We start from the raw sequence: 3,713 nt of genomic DNA, 5'->3' as shown, positions 1-3,713 counted from the left end.
CCATAAGTAACATATCCCTTCTTCTTTGCTCTGAAGTCTATGAAAAGCGATATGTCACCGGTCATGTGCCTTGAGCAACCGCTGTCAAGAAACCATCTTCTATCTACGGAAGCAAGGCACTCATCCTACAATATCAAACGAGAGAGGTTGGTACCCAATTTTCATTGGGTCCAAGTGGGTAAGTGCTAACATGGTTGCCTTTTGGCATCCATTGATAAATGCCTTTAGGAATAAGAAATCTCCTAAACTTGCATTTCTCAATGATATGGCCAGCACGACAACAATAATGACATGAACCATGATGATGTGTTTGTTTATTCTTGTTCATTAAATCCTTTGGAATAAAAGAGTATTTTGCATATGGTGGATTTAATGACTTCTTAAACAAACTAGAGTCAACGACATAAGTAACCTTAGGTTGTAGCGCTTTCTCTAATTTGACCTTGAGAGTGTTTACCTCTTTTTGCCAAATATGACACGCGTCACAATACCTAACATTACTACATCCATTAATGTCAATATCTTTTGAATTTTCTGCAATACTAGCTTTTAACGATTCTAAATCATTTTCAGCTTTGTATACTTTACCTTCCAAAAATGAGAAAATTTGTTTGTCGGAAGATAATCTTTTAAAAGCATCTACAGCTTCGTTATGCAGTTTTTCAAAAGCTATTTTCAGTTCAGAAAAAGACATAGAAGAGAAGTTATTATAATAGGCTTGTTTTACCTTCTTGTCATTGATTTTCTTCTTGTGGTAGGACAAATTTTTGGTGTGAGCCATAAGGCACAGATTTGCGGTTTCATCACTATCACTTGAGCTTTGTGTGCTTGATGAATCACTATCACTTTCCCATGCAATGTAAGCTCTTCTTTGTTTGCTGTACCCTTTTGGTGAAGCTTTTCTTTGATCCTTATACTTCATAGGACAGTCCGTTTTATAATGTCCAGATTTACCACAATTAAAACAGGACCCTCTTCCTCTACTCTTCTTTTTCTCTTCCTGTTTCGACTCTGTAGATTGTCTTCAAAGTTTCATGAGGTTTTTGTCGGAATGCTTAACTCCATTCTTTCAAATGAATCTATTGTATCTCCTTACAAACAGTCCCATTTCCTCATCATCCGAATCTTTGTCACTACTTGAATCATTGTCGCTTTGCTCTTTTCGTGAGGACTTAGAGCTAGAGGCCACAAGAGCTATTGGCTTCTTCTCTCCCTCTTTGTCTCTTTTCTTCTCCTTTTCCTTCTTACTTTTGTTCTCAAACTTTTCAAGACTTTCTAATGCTTGCTGATATTCTTCCAGCTTTCCAAACAGAGTTGTAATTGTAAGTCTCGTAAGGTCATTTGCTTCCTTAATTGTTGTTACTTTAGGTTGCCACTCCCTGCTAAGACACCTCAGAATTTTATTAGTAGCAATTTCATTGGAAACAGTTTTTCCAAGTGCATTCAACCTATTAGTGAGATGAGTGAATCTCTTTTGCATGTCGGAGATAGATTCTCCTTGTTTCATGCGAAAGAGCTCAAACTCTTGATTGAGAGTGTTAATGCGGGACTGTTTTACTTCAGTAGTACCCTCATGGGCAACTTCTAAAGCATCCCACATTTCTTTAGCTGTCGTGCAATGAGATACTCGATAATACTCATCAACACCAAGTGCTGAAATTAGCATATTTCGAGCTTTCCAATCACACGACCACTTTTTCTCATCTTTCTCATTCCAATCAGCTTCTGGTTTAGGAACTATGGCGCCAGCTGCATTTGTCATAGTAATTTGAAAAGGACCATTTTCAATGGCAACCCATACTAGCCTATCCACAGAATTTATATGAACTCGCATGCAGTCTTTCCAGTAGCCGTAATTTTCACCGTTGAAAATAGACGCTCTATTATACGCCCCCTTTGGTTCAGAATCCATACTGTTACAGGAAGCCACAGAGCACCAGCGAACCGGCGCTCTGATACCACTTGTTAGACGGTGTGGCTAGTGATCGAGAGGGGGGGGTGAATAGATCACCTCTTTGAAAATAAATGGATTTAAAATTTTATCAGAGTTTTTAAACTTGGCGGAAAATTTCAGTCCCGAATCGACTTCCGTCTATTCTGAACCGCTACTAGAAAACCGGACACGCGAATTTATTGCTGGATTTGAATTAGAATGACAGAAGTTATTAACACTGGAATCTTATCAAATTGAATGCACTTATCACTAAATCCTAATTCCAATGAATGAAATTCAGCTAACAGTTTTGTCAAACAGTTGGTGTGTATGTGATCAATAATGAACAATAATGGACTTTAGTTAAAGAAGTTTTCTTGCCACTATTGTATCGCAAAAAGTGCAGCCACAACATACTATCTGAAATTGCGAAACTGTTGAAAACGTAAAGAGAGATAAGGAAAGAATACGATACGCAGAGATTTGGTAAGGAAGTTCCCCACGTCGTTCTCGCGCGTGGGTACGTCTCCCTCTAAATTTCAAATGAAATTGAGAACTGTAATTATCAATAATGCCGAATTCGTTGATACAAGGTTTCAATACCCAGACAGAATTCTAAATCCCAAGATCTTCTTCTTGTATAAAACCTTCACTTGATCTGAGCTCGATCAAGAATTTCCTGCAAGAAATTGCAAACAATTCACCGGTTCCACGACCTGTTTGCGAAATCCCCCGATTTCCAAATGCAACGCTGCGGCTGAATCTGTTCTGCAAACGTGACTAACAAACCCGCAAGAACACTCCAGTTCTTGAAGGACAAACCAGTTGGTTTTTCCTCGAAACCCCCTTCAATCTTCAACTCAGCTAGATCCTTGATCGTTACCACTGAACGTTATCTCTTTGATCCTTTAATCCGAAGAACAAGGATGATTATGTGTTGATGTTCTTGAAGAAAAGAGATTGAGAAGATGGAGAAGATGGAGAAGATGAAGTCTCTTTCAGGTTTCTAACTGCTCAAAACAATTGCTGCTACACACTCCTTTGATTTGTGTTTCAACTGTTTTTCCCTCTCAGAATTCTCTTGTGTTTCACTGTTGTCACAATATTTCTTATATATGCAAAACAGAAGCTGTTAGAACATAAAACAGACTTATGTATTGATACATGAGGTTATGCATCGATACATACTGTAAGATTAATGAATTTTTGGGGAATTTAAGTAAGCATGGATCGATGCATAATTCGTATGTATTGATACACAGGACATTTCAACTAACATGGATCGATGCATAATTTGTATGTATTGATACATAGGACATTTCAACTAACATGGATCGATGCAAGGCTCGTATGGATCGATCCATAGAGCATTTTGCCTGTCCATGTATCGATACATGACTCGTATGGATCGATACATACTGAACAAAAGAATTTTGTGGTTTACAACATACTGTATGGATCGATGCATAGGATTATGTGTTGATACATACTGACACAAAATAGATTTTATGAGTTCTTTTAAGAGATGTATCAATGTGGGTCTTTATGTACAGTCATGCAACAATAGAATGAGATAAAAACACAAATGAATCATGTGAGATAATGCACAGCCAACATTTGGATGATGATCACACAATTTGCTATCATTCAAAATTTATTCAAAGTAAAGAATTTGCTCACAAAACATACATCGCATCCACATCAATACATGCATTCAATGATCACATAACTATAGACGACTCAATGCAAGACAATGTGACTCCATGCATGTGGTACCTCA

This window comes from Lathyrus oleraceus, chromosome 6 (assembly GCF_024323335.1).
Source record: "Lathyrus oleraceus cultivar Zhongwan6 chromosome 6, CAAS_Psat_ZW6_1.0, whole genome shotgun sequence".
Lineage (NCBI taxonomy): Eukaryota > Viridiplantae > Streptophyta > Magnoliopsida > Fabales > Fabaceae > Lathyrus > Lathyrus oleraceus.
This window is presented reverse-complemented; position numbering follows the sequence as displayed.